This window comes from Mauremys reevesii, linkage group 12 (genome assembly GCF_016161935.1).
Source record: "Mauremys reevesii isolate NIE-2019 linkage group 12, ASM1616193v1, whole genome shotgun sequence".
NCBI classification, from domain to species: Eukaryota; Metazoa; Chordata; order Testudines; family Geoemydidae; genus Mauremys; species Mauremys reevesii.
The window spans coordinates 45001171-45016379 of NC_052634.1; the positions used below are offsets into that span (position 1 = coordinate 45001171).

A 15209-nucleotide genomic window follows, 5' to 3' on the forward strand; every position below is an offset into this window, starting at 1 on the left:
TAGATAAATTTCTGCATTATGCATTTTTGTATAACTTTTATATGACTTTGTATTGAACCTTGGTAATATGTTATAGCAGGCCCCTAAGGTAGTGTAATTAAGGTAAAAGAAAAATGTCTTTTTGTTTGGAGTAGAATAAGATCTTCCCCCCACTTTGTAATCAGTTGCCCTGTTGAATGGATGAGGTGTGAATTAGGAAGGTGTGGAAGGCAGCACTTCCAGACAGCTGCAACCCTTGGAGAGGGGCTGGGAGCCAGATGGAGGAGAGTTTTGCCCAGGCTGAGTGGGACAGAGTTTGGGTGCTGGGTGCAGGCTCTGGGCTGGGGCACGGGGTGGGGTGCAGGAAGGGTGGAGGGGTGTAGGCTCTGGGAGGGAATGCAGAGGGCTGGGTGCAGGCTCTGGGACAGAGTTTGGGGGCCGGAGATGGGGTGCTGGGTGCTTGGGGGGAGGGGAGGGGACTGCCATCACATGTGGCTTCCTTCCTCCTCTGCTGCCCCTCACCATAGCCTCGGTGGGGAATGGGGCTGCCCCTTGCCCAGTGTTTGCAGGAGTGGTGGCTGGGGGGAAACCCAGTCAAACTCTGGTTTTACTCTTTCGTTGATGGGTCACTTTAACCCATTACACACCCTTTCCCGCCTCTCTCACCCCGCTTTTCTACTGGGCTTGTTTGCTCTTTTCGGTGGAGCCAGATGAAAACCACAAACCTCAGAGAGAGCAACAGGCTGGAAGACTAGACTGAACCCACCACCCAGCCTAGTCCATCCCAGAGCCCAGAACTGAGGACAAATGACCCCCCACCCCCAGGCCACCTGTTTCCACTCCTGGCCTCTCCCAGCACTTCCAGCTATTCTGTATGGCTGCATGAGGCGGGATTTCAACCGGACTCCCCCCGCTAAATTCACCCCTGTTTTGCAACCACTCTGCACCAAGAGCACCTTCCTTCCCTGCCCTAGAGCTGCTGGATGGCTAGAAAGCTGAGCTGGGCATTTGATTGATCTGGAATATTATCATGCCCCCCCTCAAAAAAACCTTAATATCCCCACAGCTTTGGGGAGGAATAGCCCCCAGAAAGCTGGTCTAATTTATTGTTGTAGGGCAAACGAAGGAGCCATAGTTTAATGGAAATATTCAGCCCCTACAGAGATCTTGCTGCAGGGAAAGCAGAGTTGATGGGAAGGGAACTGGTCTGGATAGGAGCCCCCCGTCCTCTTTCTTTGCAAAATAATTTGGAGAGGGGACTCAGATCATGCCGTGCCTCAGTTTCCCCTCTTCCCGGGAAGGGGGGGGAGAGATAAGTCTCAGCCTGCCATGTTGCAGACCGTTCGCATTCTCCCCTCTTGATGTATTTGGTTTCCTCCTCCAAACCTCCCTCTCTCTCTCACCTGGAGTTCACAGCACTAAGTACCGGCTCGGGGCTTTTTTCCTGGGTTACATGATCCCGACTTTAGTTTTGAACCAGACACAGGCAGGCACCAACTCACCCTCAAACAGCAACACCACGAAAACCACAACACCAGCCCAATATTACAACCCTGCGGGGAATCACAGGGTCAGACACTCACGGCTGGAAGCCCCAGCAGCTGCTCAGGTGAGTGAGGTGCACGGCAGAGATTCCTGTCTCCCACCGGACTGAAAGCTCCCTCGGCGTCTCCTCCAGGTGAGTGCTGGGGGTGGGGCTGCACATGTGCCTTCCCCCTCTCCCCCCTCCTGACCTGCAACACCCACCCGCGGCTGCCTCTGCCTCAGCCCTCTGCCCGCCAGCGTCTCTCGTTGCATAGCAACAACAGCTGCTGCTTCCGGGAGACGCTGCCGGCGCGGGCCCTCAGGCGCGGGGCCCAATTCGGGGGAATCGGGCAAATCGGCCTAAAGCCGGCCCTGTGCTCAACATTATGAGTTTATATCAAATTGAGCAGCATTAAATCGCATTAACCCTGCACCGTCCACACAACGAAGCCCTTTATATCGATATAAAGGGCTCTTAATACCGGTATCTGTACTCCTCCCCAACGAGGGGAGTAGCGCTGAAATCGGTATTGCCATGTCGGATTAGGGTTAGTGTGGCCGCAATTCAATGGTATTGGCCTCCGGGCGCTATCCCACAGTGCACCATTGTGACCACTCTGGACAGCAATCTGAACTCGGATGCACTGGCCAGGTAGACAGGAAAAGCCCCGCGAGCTTTTGAATTTCCTGTTTGCCCAGCGTGGAGCGCCGATCAGCACAGGTGACCATGCAGTCCCAGAATCCAAAAAGAGCTCCAGCATGGACTGTAGGGGAGATACTGAAGCTGATCTCTGTATGGGGAGATGAATCTGTTCTATCAGAACTCCGTTCCAAAAGACAAAATGCCAAAACATTTGAAAAAATCTCCAAGGCCATGATAGACAGAGGCCACAACAGGGACTCAACACAGTGCTGAAACTTAAGGAGCTGAGACAAGCGTACCAGAAAGCCAAAGAATGAAATGGACGCTCACGGAGGGAGGGGCGACTGATGACTGTAGCTATCCCACAGTTCCCGCCCTCTCCGAAAACCATCTGAATTCTTGGCTGAGTTCCCAAAGCCTGAAGGGTCAAAAACATTGTTGCGGGTGGTTCAGGGTATATGTCGTTCCCCCCTCCCCCCTCCCGTGAAAGCAAAGGGAAAAAATCATTTCGCCTTTTTTTCAATGTCACCGTATGTCTACTGGATGCTGCTGTCAGACGCGGTGCTGCAGCGCTACACAGCAGCATCCCCTTCCCTTCCCTTCCCGACAGCAGACGGTACAGTAGGACTGGTATCAGTCATCGTCATCCCGTGAGTGCTCCTGGCTGGCCTCGGTGAGGTTGCCCGGGGGTGCCTGGGCAAAAATGGGAATGACTCCCAGGTCATTCTCTTCTTTAAGCTTTGTCTAATGGAGATTCAGTCCTGCCTGGAATATCATAGCAGCTGGAGGCTGCCCTCCCCTCCCCCCTTTGAACTCTACTTGCAGAGGCAATAAAGTCAGTGTTGTTTCAAATTCTTGCATTCTTTATTACTTCGTCACACAAATGGGGGATAACTGCCATGATAGCCCAGGAGGAGTGGGGGAGGAAGGAAGCAATGGGTGTGGTTGTTGCAGGGGCACCCCCTAGAATGGTATGCAGCTCATCATTTCTGACCTGGAGCGGCTGTTTGCCTCTCTGGTTCTTTAGTAGGCTTGCCTGATAGTCCAGACAGGACTGACTCTCCCTTTAGACAAAACTTAAAGAAAGGAATGACCTGGGGAGTCATTCCCATTTTTGTCCATACGCCCCCAGCCAACCTCACCCCTCCTCCTGTTCCCGCTACCCCCTGCCCCAGCCCAGAGCCTGCACACTGCATCCAAACTCCATCACAGAGCCTGCACCTCAGAACCCCTCACCCACCCAAACTCCCTCCCAGAGACCAGCCTCTCACCCCTTCTGCACCCAAACTCCCCCCAGAGCCTGCACCCCCCCTTCCCACACACCCCCTAACACCTGCCCCCAAACTCCCTCCCAGAGCCTGCACCCCCTCCCTCTTCCCACACACCCCCTCCCACCTGCCCCCAAGCTCCCGCCCAGAGCCTGCAATCCCACCCCTCTTTCTGTTCCCGCTACCCCCTGCCCGAGCCCAGAGCCTGCACCAGCATCCAAACTCCATCCCAGAGCCTGCACCCCAGAACCGCTCACCCACCCAAACTCCCTCCCAGAGACCAGCCTCTCACCCCTTCTGTACCCAAACTCCCCCCAGAGCCTGCACCCCTCCTGCATCCCAATCCCCAGCCCAGGGCCTGCACCCTAGACCTCCTCCCCCCACCCAAACTCCCTCCCAGAGCCTTAGGCAGGTGAGGGGCAGAGTTTTGGGGGATGGGTTCTGGGCGGTATGAGTGACATTATTGGCCCACTGGGAGGACTGGAGGACTGGCCCTGGCCCTAAGGTAAATTGTGGTTGAGACCCTGCTTTAAGGGATTGGAGCAATGCTGGAGAGACTGACGGGCAGGGAGCTGGGGAGCTGTGTGTGCCCCAAGGAGAGTTGTTGTTGTGCTCTGGTGACACAGAGCGGGGGTGGGGAGTTTGTAAGCTGTGGTGTTTGTATAGAGAGAAAGTTTACTAACCCCCAGGTTAAAAACTGTTCCTGCTGTGGGCTATACATGACACTCTCTGTTGTGAGGGTAGGTCAGTGGGTGAATGTTTCCCTGCAGGGTAATGGGTTCTTAGTTCCAATCCAAGTGATTCCCTTTAAAAACTTTTTTGAATGAAAATCAATTTCCAGACCCATCTCCAGTATGTTCAGGAGTTCGCTGAATGGGGGCAGGGGGCTTGAAATGAATTTAAACACTCAGCATTTTCGTGTGCAAATGAATAAAGACCTAGCAGAGCTGTCCAGCAGCTGAAATCAGTTCCAGTCCTCGGCGTCTCTGGGACACTCGGTAGCTGAGGCATGTGGGACACCTCTGTGGTGATGACAGGTGAAAAAATGCTGGATTCAATGAAAGCTGAGCCCATAGGAGGGGAAGGTGAACGGCAGCACCACACAGGGTCATAACACTCAGACACGGGGCTCCGCTGTCACTGCCCCTGTGTTTTCCATCATTTCTATCCTAAGGAACACACCCTCCCCCTCCCCCACACACTGTCACACACAACCTTCTCCCCTTGAGCCCCATCCCACCCCTACCCCTCTCCCCCACACGCCATGGGACACAGCCTCTCGGTGACTCACCCAGATGGGAGCTTGTCTCTGCATCTGCCCAGCAGGGGAGCAGAGAGCCGAAAGGGCCACAGGAGACCAATGGAGCTAGGCAGGGATAGAAAAGACTTCCCCTCCCTTCCCTTCGCAAGAGTCCCATTAATCTCACCCATGAGACATTCCAGCACCGGGTGGGCTCAAAGCATCAACCTTCCCCTGAGCAACGGAAGGGGGAACCAGCTCTAGCACATGGAAGGAGGCTCCCCAGCTCTGCTGCTGCTGCCATCCTGCAGCCTTTAATGTGGATTTGTTTTAGCTAATGCAACCCCCCCACTCCGCTAATCCATCCATGAAACATGGAGACAAGCTCCTACCAACAGGATCCAGTAGTGCAATGGGTTAGTGTCCAGTACTTACAGAGCAGTGCTGAGTGGAGTCATGCTAAGGTTGTGAGTTCAAACCTCACCTACAGCACTAGTTCCCTTTAAGCAAATGGCTTCTTCCAATCATTTTGCCCTGCAGAAAATACAATTGCAGCTCAGAAGACACCGGGGTCCTCTTGCTTTACAGAGAGCAGGGCAGATTCCACAGATCTACCAGGCTCTGCTCTCCATCAGCCGCCTGTGTCAGGAGGGTCGAGCAGAGCCCAGAGCACTGCCCCCGACTCCCCCTCAGTCTTTGCTCCCCAAACCACCTGTGTGCTCACCCTCTTCGCTGAGAGACTCAAACCCTGCCTGGCTTTCTGTATGTCGGGGTTTTTTGTTGTCTGTCGTGTTGCTGTGCATGTGGGTCCTGTGTGATTTTTGTGGATGCCTTGCATAGTTTTGTGTGTGTGTGTGTGACTTTTGCATGCAGATTGTTTTTTGCTAAGTATTCTTTAGGTATGTGGTTTTTGTGCTTTCCTGTTGTGGGCTTTTGCTGTATTTTTTGGTGTGGATTTCTTCTATGTTTTGTGTGGCTTTCCCTTATGGCTCTGTGTGCTGTGTGGGTTTGGTTTTTGTTTATGTCTGTGTGGGCCTGTGCAGTCTGTGATGTTCTCTTTCTCTCTATTTGTCTCTCTGTTTGTATCTTCATGTGTAAATTCACTGGAACTTTTCAAACTCTCCACAGCTTTGCCAATTTTCACCAGGAATTTTACTCATTAACAAATTCTCACTTGTTCCCTACCAGTTGGTGACCATTGCCCCAGGGGCCTGTCAGTCTCAGGGGCCTGATTTCCCATTGACCCTTCCCCCTTCTATTGGAACTGGGAACTAGCCAACCTAAAAACCCCCACTCAGTTTTAGTAAAGGGCCAACGGTCCCTTACATAAGCTGGCCCTGTGAGTGAGTGAGTGAGGGAGGGAGAGCTCAGTGGTTTGAGTATTGGCCTGCTAAACCCAGGTTTGTGAGCTCAGTCCTTGAGATGGGCCATTTAGGGATCTAGGATAAAAATCTGTCTGTGGATTGGCCCTACTTTGAGCAGGGGGTTGGACTAGATGACCTCTTGAGGTCCCTTCTAACCCTGGTATCCTATGATAGGATCACCAATGTTCAGAGAAACTAGCACAAGCTGGTCCCATGGTGTAAGGGTTGGTATGCTGAAATCTGAGTTCAAATCTCAGTGGAACCTTGTGGTAAATCCCTGGAGATCCAGGTGCTTTCCTGTCTCCAGCTGTCTAAGAATGAGTTGTTTACCTTGTGCTGAGTGACTCATCCCCACTGGAGCCAGGTCTTTGGTTGGAATGGGGTCTAGAAGTGGCTATGGTTTGACTGGGTGTTTGGGATTTCTGATGCCCACAAGTTTGGCCCTTGTGCTTTCTACCACACTTTTCCTCTTGCCCACATGGCGCTTGAAGAAAGGAGTGTCAAGGCCAGGTTTCATAGTCAGGGAAAGGCACGAGGGAGGAAGAGTCCCAGGATGGAGCCCAGCACCTCTCCTCCTCTGGGCACCTAGGACAGAGGTGGCTGGTGCTGACAGCTCCAAGGGAAGGCTTAAAAGCTAAGGGTAGGGTAAGAGGAGGGAGAACCATGCCTATGCGTGGCCAGCAGACAGCCACAGAGACGCCCAGCCAGGCTGCTCCCTGCTCCCTGGCATGCCGAACACCCACTGAAAACCACCCACAGACCAGCATGTGGGGCGGCTGCTAATGCTTTTTGGCCAACATCAGAAGACGGTAGGAAAGCAGGGCCAGCCCCCCTGGTGGGGCCTCTTACCATTCCCACTCCAGGTGCTCACTTTGGGAGTGGGGCAGGAGATTTTTCCCCAAGAGGCTTTTCCCCAGCTGGCAAGAAGCAGAGAAACACCCAGGCTCCCAAGGTGCTATGTAGCAACCCCCTCAAGCACAGGGACAGGCGCACACTTGGAAGAGGGAAACTGCTCCACACACTAGCCCGGGCAGCCGCCCATTTTCTTTGGCAAGTCAGGAAGGGCAAAGGCGAGACTGGAAGCACCTGGGGCTCATGCCCCAGCCTTTGTGACCCCCAACCCCCAACTCCTTCCTGGGGCTCTAGCTGCAGCCAGAGCATTGGCCTGAGCGGCCAAAAAGAGGTTCCAGCCCTGAAGGGAGCAGGACTTTCAGCACAAAGGTAAAACTGCACAAGCACAACCACGAAGGGACTCGAACCCTCAATCGCCTGAGCCGAAGTCAGACGCCTTATCCATTAGGCCACGTGGTCACACAGGAAAAGGCCCTCCAGGCACTTCTTTGGAAAAGGCAGACACTGATGCATCCGACGAAGTGGGGATTCACCCATGAAAGCTCATGCTCCAATACATCTGTTAGTCTATAAGGTGCCACACGACTCTTTGCTGCTTTTGCAGACACTGTGTTTCTTGGGTCAGCTACTGAGGGGGGGCCGAGACTCTCTGGGCACAAGAAGTCGAGTTCCCAGTGAGATGTGAGACTTAATTCTCTGGAGCCAGGTGCAGGGCTTTGGCAGGGAGGCTCAGGCATGGGGGATTGGGGTGCAGCGGACGGACCGGCTGTCTAGGTGCGGAGATTTAGTCTCACTGAGGAGGAGGAGGGGGAATCCTGCTGACAGGCAGTGGCCAGGGCCGGTGCAACCACTAGGCGAACTAGTCGGCCGCCTAGGGTGCCAAGTGGTTGGGGGCACTAAAAATCGCACTCAGGGGAGGCGGGGGAGTGGAGGTGAGCTGGGGCATGATGGGGCTGGGGGGGGGGCTGCCTGCAGCAAGTAATGGGAGGGGCAGGCAGGGGAACCCCTCCGTGTCCCAACTCACCTCTGCTCCGTCTTCTCCCTGAGCACGCCGCCCCGCTCTGATTCTCCTCCCCTCCCAGGCTTGCAGCACTAAACAGCTGATTGGCACCACAAGCCTGGGAGGTGGGAGAAGTGGAGCGGCGCCGGCGAGCTCAGGGGAGAAGGAGGAGCGGAGGTGAGCTGGGGTGGGGAGCTGCTGCGGGGGGGCTGCCCGGCTCTTCCCCATGGCCCCCGCCCCTGCACTCACTGCATGGTAAGTGGAGTGACCCAGCCCCAGCCTGGTCCACTCCCCTGGCTCCCAGCCACGCCGCCGGCGAGTGCTGTGGGGCGGTTCCCCCCCGCAAGTTTGGGAGCCAGGGGAGCAGAGCAGGCTGGGGCCCCAGGCCTCCATGGGGAGAAGCAGAGGGGGGCTGGTCCCAGGCCACCGTGGGACATGGGGGGCTGGCTACTTCCTGCGGGAAGTGGAGTTACCTGGCCCCAGCCTGCTCTGCTCCCCTGGCTCCCAGGCTTGTGTTGGTGTTGGCTGGATTTGTGCAGGTGTTTGTGTATATTAGCAATTGTGTGTATGTGGCTGGATTCATGCATGTGTTCATGTATGTTTGCAATTGTGTGTGTGTGTGCATGCTCTGCTGCCCTCTGCCGGCGCGACAACCGTTTCTCTGTATGTCACAGCCCCCATACCGTCGACCCAGTGGTGATTTCCCCATCTTACAAGGGCTGGCTGGCCTGACCCTTCTCCCCTCTGCGGAGTGTGGTGGGGCTGCAGCTCACCCCCTGTGGGGCAGGAGTGCCAAGGTGCAGGGCACTGGGCTCCGATGCACCTGGAGAGCAGCTCAGGTGAGGCAGGGCAGGGTGTGTGGTGTCCGTTCTGCGTTGCCTGGTGCTGGGCCATTGCACAACCCCCAGCCACGCCACACAGCGCACCCTGAGAGGGGGCAGGGGGCCAAGCAGATGATCCAGCATGAGGGGATCATTCTCATTGGTAGCTGTGCAGTGGCAGTGAGTTCCACAGGCCTTGGCACATGCTATGTGGGGCAGGAGGTCCTTGTATTTGGAGCAGTGGGAGTGAACTGCATGCAGTTGTGTCTCTGAGCACAATTGTGAATATTATGGTGTGTGTGTGGGGGGGCGGTGATTGTTTCTCTCTTTGGGGGTTGGGCTAGCATGTCCCTCTGAGTGTGTTGTGTGTGAGTGTTCTTGGGATTGTGTGAGTCCCTTTGTGTGTGTGTCACTGGCTGCAGAATACAAAATCCTGCAAAGCCATTTCCTACTGGTTAGCCCAGCAACACATTGCTACAAACAGTGTCACACACACACACACACACACTCACAAACACACACAGAGCCGGGCTCAGCCCCACCAGCAGGTGGCAGCAGGACACACGTGTCTCTCCTGGGCCAGCTTGGACAATTTCCCATCACGACCCGGCACAGTGCTGGTGCCCCCACACGGGGGTGGGCAGTGACCGGGCAGGGGGGGCAGATGTGCTGGATTCAGAAGGAAGCACTTTGGGGAAATCAGTCACGGCCCTTAGCAGAGCTGGGACACAGACCCAGTGACCCCTGCACCACCCTGGGAGGGGAGTGGGGTCTAGTGGTCAGAGCAGGGAGGGGGCTGGGCACCAGGACCCCTGGGTTCTATCCCTGGCTCTGGGAGTGGAGGGGGTCTAGAGCAGGGAGACTGGGGGCCAGGACTCCTGGGTTCCATAGGGGAGACTGTTTTTTGCCAGTGCTTCCCTCCCTAGTGATCCCAGCCCAGCCCCCTAGTGGAGACTGAGCAGAAGTGGGGGGAGTTGTTCTCCGACTTTGGAGTTATGATTCAAACCCCTCCCCCAAGGACTGTGACATCATGAAATCTGCCCCCCCCCAACACAGAGAAAACTGGTGGGATTCTGTCCACACGCAGAGAATTCTCTCCGCCGGGCTCCTTCGGTTCCTCTCGCTGCTCTCCGTCCTGCCGCCAGACACTGCTCATCTGCATAGCCCTGCCCATGGACACGCGACACCTTCTGTCCTGCTGGTTTCAAGTGAGTGAGCAGGTCACAGCACGTCACAGCCCCAGCCAGGGCCGGCTCCAGGCACCAGCTCAGCAAGCAGGTGCTTGGGGCGGCCAAGGGGAAGGGGCGGCACATCGGGCTCTTTGGCAGCAATTCAGCAGTGGGTCCCTCGGTCCCTCTTGGAGGAAAGGACCTGTCACCGAATTGCTGCCGAAGAAGAAAGTGGCGCAGATTTTTTTTTCCTGCTGCTTGGGGCAGCAAAAACCCTGGAGCCGGCCCTGGCCCCAGCACACATCACAGCCCCAGCACACGTCATAGCACGTCACAGCCTGGGGCAGGGAGATATTGGGGAAGGGGATGAGGGGAGATGGGGGGAAAGACCCAGCTCCATAGAGCCCTAGAGGCAGCTGGATATGGGGGGGCAGGAGAGGGGATGGAGGGAGGAGAGACCCATCTCCTTGGACCCCCAGAGGTGGGAACTGAGGGGAGAAGGGGGGAGGGAGGGATCCAGCCCTATAGACCTGTAGGGGCAGGGAGATATTGGGGGCAGGAGGGGAGAAGGGGGTTGGCAGAGACCCAGCCTGGGGTGCAGGGGAAATGGGCTGGTTTAGAGGGAACTGGGGAGGAGAAGAGACACATGGGGGGATACATGTTGGGACAGGGAAACTGACTCACTCCGAATACATGCAGAGCAGAGCAGGGCGGAGGCAGATCATGCTGGTCCCAGGGTAATTTCGGGGGTTCTGATTCCCCACTCAGCCGGGGGGCTCCCCTCTGGGCTGAGGAGCCCTGGGGTTGGCGGGTGCAGGGGCTGGGTGTGTGTGTCAGGCTGGGGGAGCTGCCTGGGCAGAGGGGCTGGAACTGGCGGGGCTGACCACGTAAATTATCCTGATCTAAGCGCCATTGTAGAGAACACAATGTTGGCACAGCACTTCCTGGCAGCCAGAGACTGCGCTTTCTACACCTGCTCCTGTGGATGTGGCCTCTCTCCTGATTCCTGAGGAAAGGAACCTTTCCAGGAAATGGCCAAGGCTTCTGGGAATCCGCATGTGGCTGGTGGACAGAATGAGGAATCATTTGGCTCCTGGCAACTTAAAAGCTGAGCGCCCAAACAAGGGCTTGAACTCAGGCCCTCAGATTAAGAACCTGATGCGCTACCAACTGAGCTACCTGGGCTTGGTAAGAAACAGCTTCACCGTTCACCACAAGAGTGAGCAGGCAGGCAAAAGAGACGCCAAAAAAGTCTCAGGAACCCCTCCCCTTTTTCTGCACAGCCACTGCCTGTCAGCAGGATTCCTCCTCCTCCTCCCTCCTGTGCCTCAGTGCGACTAAATCTCCACACCTAGACAGCCGGTCCGTCCGCTGCACCCCAATCCCCCATGCCTGAGCCTCCCTGCCAAAACCCTGCACCTGGCTCCAGAGAATTAAGTCTCACGTGTCACTGGGAACTCGACTTCTTCTGCCCAAAGAGTCTCGGCCCCCCTCAGCAGATGACCTGAGAAGAACAATATCCGCCTTTTCCAAAGAAGTGCTTGGAGTAGCCTTTTCCCATGTGACCTAATGAATAAGGCGTCTGTGTGTGGATCAGAAGATTGAGGGGTCGAGTCCTTTGGTGGTTGTGTTGCTGCAGTTTTACCGTTGTGCTGAACGTCCTGCTCCCTTCAGGGCTGGAACCTCTTCTTAGCCGCTCAGGCCAATGTCTGGCTTCAGCTAGAGCCCAGGAAGGAGTTGGGGGTTGGGCGTCACAAAGGCTGGGGCATGAGCCCCAGGTGCTTCCAGTCTCGCCTTTGCCATTCCTGACTTGCCAAAGAAAGTGGGCGGCTGCCGGGCTAGCGTGTGCTCCTGTCCCTGTGCTGGATGGGGTTGCTACATAGCGTCTTCGAAGCCTGGGTGTTTCTCTGCTTCTCGCCAGCTGGGGAAAAGCCTCTTGGGGTAAAATCTCCTGCCCCACTGCAAAAGTGAGCATGGAGAGTGGGAACGGTAAGAGGCCCCACCATGGGAGCTGGCCCTGCTTTCCTACCATCTTGTTACCTTGGCCACAGAGCATCAGCAGCCGCCCCGCATGCTGGTGACCTTCAGTGGGTGTTTGGCATGGGAGTTTGCCAAGAGGAGGAGAGGTTGTTGCTGGGTCACTTTTACAGATGCCCCTTCCTGGTACTGCCCTTGCTCAGCTGCACAGAGGAGCTTCCATCCCCAATCCCTGCCTGTCACTGCCCAGCAGCCCTCTGGCACCATTCCTGAGGTCACCCTGCCTCACTCTCTCCCTGCCATGTTGGGAAAGACAGCTCCCATCTCTCCTTGTTAAAGATCAGGTGGGCCAACTAGGGCAGAAGCCCATTCTGTGTTTTCCTACTGCAGAGCCCAAGCTCAGGGACTCACCTTGGGTGCAGACACTGCTGTGCTTCCAGAAAACAAGCCACCCCTGCACAAAGAGGGATGAAATGGTCTGCCAAAGCCCAGGATTGAACCAGGGACCTTTAGATCTTCAGTCTAACGCTCTCCCAACTGAGCTACTTTGGCAGCTGCATTGAAGTATTTTGGCCTGTTGCTTCTCTGTGTGGGATGTTTTTGTCAGCAGTTGCACACAAAAAGGACAGGAAAACGAACGGCTGCTCCACACCCCCACCGGAGGAACCCGACGCCCTTAGCTGTGGGGAGTAAGAAGTGGCTGTTGGCTGACAGGGCCTGTCCCGAGGAGCTGGAGCAGCAGCTGCCGCCTCCCCCTCGGCTCCAGGCTGTGGGAAATGCTCATTGCCTGGCTGCATGGGCGGCTGCTGCTCCGTGCTCTGGAGAGCGTCTGTATTGCTCTGTCAACCCCCCGTCTTCACTGAGCCAGTCTGGTAAGGGCCCAAGTGCCCCCTCCAGCCTGGCAGCTGAGAGTCTGTGCAGACATCAGCCCCCCTGCCAGCCCCCCAGCACCACAGGGGCACTCAATGCACTTCCTGTGGGGAAATGGCTCCCATGGAGTCACTGACTTGGCTCCTTTCACACTGTAGAGAGAGGAGCAGAACCAGGGCTACAGCAGATCTATGGGGCACCAGGTGAGTGGCAGAGGCTTCAGGTGCTGAGAGTTTGCCAGACCCCCTCAGGGACACAGTGTGAGGGGGTGTCCCAGGCATAATAATGAAAGGAGCAGAACAGGATTTACTTGTGGTGGGGAGAGAATTGAGAGTGTCTCAGGGGGTTGTACAGAGGTGTTGCCCCAGTGAGAGACTGGCTAAAACACAGGCCTCGCTGTGAGCAGGATTCAAACCTGCGCAGGGGACCCCTATTGTAGTTCAAGTCCAACACCTTAACCACTCGGCCATCACAGCTGTGTACACAAAACTGACCCAATGCCAGAGAAACTGGTAAAGAATCACAATGCCCAGGCGTGAAGTCATCTGATCTACAGAATTCCCACCGCAAACCTGGCTCCCAAAGCACAGGGAGGATTGGGGGTTTGTTCTCTTTGCTTAGCCATGTGCAGTCACACAGAGAGCGCATTTAAAAGTCTCCCCTCCCACAGAGCAGGCAGGGGAAATGATTCTCAACTTGAATCTTGATGTGAATGAGGTTGTCTGGACCACAGGGCCAGGGACTGATCTTTGCTAGAGAAACCAGTGACACACGGAGCCAGGCTAAGGAAAATGTTTCCTGGAGTCAGTAACTGGACTAGCAGCAGTATTGTGCAGAGAAATGTCTCACAAGAGGAGTCAGCGGATTGGTAGTTCGGTCGCAGCAGTCACAGCTACAGCGGGGGAGGTCTAGCTTTGGTTTCTGGCCAACATAGGGATGAGTTTTATTATCTCCAAATTTCAGTAGAAAAATTCAGACCCAAACTGGGTGTGGTGGGACTTTCTCTGCTTTGGTTTGTTTGTCTCATTTGAAATGTCTTTGATCATTTTTCTGGAAAAACTCTTTGGACAAGGCCAAGGAGGAGTTAGAACAATTGCAAATCTCCATGGGAGTGAGGGGGTCTCTCAGCACGGGGGGAGGGTGGAGATTTTCATGGAGGGGAGTTGAGGAGATAAATGAGAGGCTTTTGCTCCAGCAGAGGGAGCAGCTTGGCAGGTTCATTTTTACCAAGTGAATCCCCCGCCCACACACATACACACACACACACACGTTGCTTCCCTGCTGCTGTTGCCCCCAGCTCAAACCCCATTGTCACCCCCAGCATGTGACCTACAGCTTCCTGCTGACAAAGCCCTTATCTATCAGAGACAAAATCCCCTCGTCTGCCCCTTCTCCCAGCTGAGCCCTCCCCCCACAGAGCCCAGGACAACCCCGACCTAGCCATGCTGGGGGGTCGGGCTTAATCTTCAAGGCCGAGCGCAAAACCTTCAGCCGGGCACGTTTCGCTCCCTTCCCACCTCGGCCCAAGCGACAAGGGAGAAACGGACGAGACACACCGGCTGGAAGACGCTTCCCTCCCACTTCTCTATAGCCTGCTGTGACGTTATTAATATAAACTGGGACTGTAGAGATCATTGTTGCCACCACTGTTATCTATGTGCAGCAAATATTGTGCAAAGGTGGGTGTGTGAGGTGTCTAGGACAAGGTTATGATTGGCTGGTTATAATGACGCTGGCTGTATGTGTGCACCATTTTTGTATTTCAAGTTATGAATATGGGCTATGTACTCATATCTCAAATTTATTTGATTCCAAGTAGCCTCAGTGTCGTCAGCCCCCAACTCCTTCAGGAGCCCATAGCAAAGAGACCCCCACCCCCACCCCGCACTGACCTGGACTCCCTGGGAGGTGCCTCCCACCCCCCGCCCAATGGAGCACTAAGGATTAAAGTGGCAGCATCTAGTGTCAGTGGGGTTCAGTGGCTCAGGCCAGACACCTGAGCTGGGGACACGCCCCCATAGCACTGCTCAAGGGCTTGGGCCTGGGGTGTTCACAGCCCCCTCCTCACCCCTACCTGAGCCCAGCCTGGCTCCTCACCCGGAACAAAGCAGAAGCGTCTGTCGGCCTCACTGCTGTCCGAGTCCCAGGCGCTGCTGCTGTCCCATGGGGAGCGGGCCGAGCTGCTGGGGCTGGGAGAGGGATCCTCCACCTCCTGCCCTGGGAAGGCTGGAAGGTCCCCACTGCCCAGGCAGGGTGATGCCACCTGCTGGAAATGGGGGCTGGGCTCCTGGGGCCGCTGCTGCTCACACAACAAGCCCCGGAGCCACCCTGCCCGGTTGCGCTCCTGGGCTGGGTCCTGCCTGCCCAGCCGCATCCTGGCCCAGCTCCATTTTGGCCTGGCCGGTGCCTCTCCCACCTCGGCGCCTGCGCCGGGAGCAGGTTTCCTCTTCCAGAAGGCTGGGCACCTCCACCTCCTGGCCGGCCGGGAGCTCCTTCCCCGTC

The 15209-nt window shown here is 55.9% G+C and overlaps 3 non-coding genes and 1 pseudogene across 3 annotated transcripts; all 4 read right to left on the bottom strand.

The window, feature by feature from the left end:
• Nucleotides 1-15209, bottom strand: part of LOC120375436 — a 648226-nt pseudogene that overhangs the window by 620048 nt on the left and 12969 nt on the right.
• TRNAR-UCG lies at nucleotides 7257-7329 on the bottom strand. The gene has a single exon. It is a non-coding gene; the product is annotated as a tRNA-Arg (tRNA).
• TRNAF-GAA lies at nucleotides 12317-12389 on the bottom strand. The gene has a single exon. It is a non-coding gene; the product is annotated as a tRNA-Phe (tRNA).
• On the bottom strand, nucleotides 13102-13183 carry TRNAS-UGA. The gene has a single exon. It is a non-coding gene; the product is annotated as a tRNA-Ser (tRNA).